The 987-nt window shown below is 36.3% G+C and overlaps 1 protein-coding gene across 1 annotated transcript in view; it reads right to left on the minus strand.

The window, feature by feature from the left end:
• Positions 1 to 987, minus strand: part of LOC122082011 (uncharacterized protein At5g41620-like) — a 33207-nt gene that overhangs the window by 20301 nt on the left and 11919 nt on the right. The window lies entirely within an intron of this gene.

A 987-nucleotide genomic window follows, 5' to 3' on the forward strand; every position in this document is an offset into this window, starting at 1 on the left:
GTGACATTGATAGGAAACATCTAATTCTGATGGCATTAAGATTGTATTTTGGGCTGTCAAGGCATGTATATTGGGAGCATGTCTGTCAATGTTACCAAACATCAGCTTTTTATGTTTCTCACCCGATTCTCTCAAACTGTTCTCATTATTAAGAAAAGATAACAAAAATAAAATAGGACCTTGTTTTATAGCAATGGTAGTTAATCGTTTTTGTTTCAAGGTCAATCTATTTAATCAGCTAGATGAAAAAATTTCTTGTTCACTAATAAATCGTGGCCCGTTGGGCTACAGTCTACATACAAAAAGAAATAAATCCGGTTTAGATATAGATAAGGTACAATGTCAAATAGTAAGCATAGAATTCTATTTCAGATGTGATTATGTGAATAGCCCGATGTAAACGTTTATAAGTGTTTGAACCCCTCTCCTTAATGTTTAACTTTAGAGGGTGAATTCTATTGAATCACAGCAAGTAGGAGAGTCTGGGCATGATATTTCCGATGTGTCTTTGAATATACAGGAAATCCCTCGAAAATGATCTCAAGTCCCATATGTTTTTTCGAGTGAGGGGAGATTGTAATATGCTTTGCCTTCATGAATGTGTTTGCCCTGTGAACCTCTATGAATGTGTTTGCCAAGAAAATGAGAAACCTCTTTGAATGTGATTGCTAGGAAAATAGAAAAGGTAACTAATAAAATAAAAAACCAGAAGTGCTCTCTCTCATTAAATATACTATTTCGAGACCCGCTATTAGCCGTATAGAACCCTCTCCCTTAAAATGTGGTTTCTTTTTCATCTATTACTTAAGAGCTAAGCAGTGTTAGAGTTCCATATCCAATACTTCCTTAGAGAGAGAGAGAGAGAGAGAGAGAGAGAGATTTTGTGGGTACTGATGAGAGAAGAGAAGAGAAGTTGTAGGTGTTTTGGGGTGCAATGGGGAAATGGGTTGGTTGAATGCCACTACACAAGACACTATTGGTGGTAGT

Source organism: Macadamia integrifolia, chromosome 6, assembly GCF_013358625.1.
Source record: "Macadamia integrifolia cultivar HAES 741 chromosome 6, SCU_Mint_v3, whole genome shotgun sequence".
Taxonomy (NCBI): domain Eukaryota; kingdom Viridiplantae; phylum Streptophyta; class Magnoliopsida; order Proteales; family Proteaceae; genus Macadamia; species Macadamia integrifolia.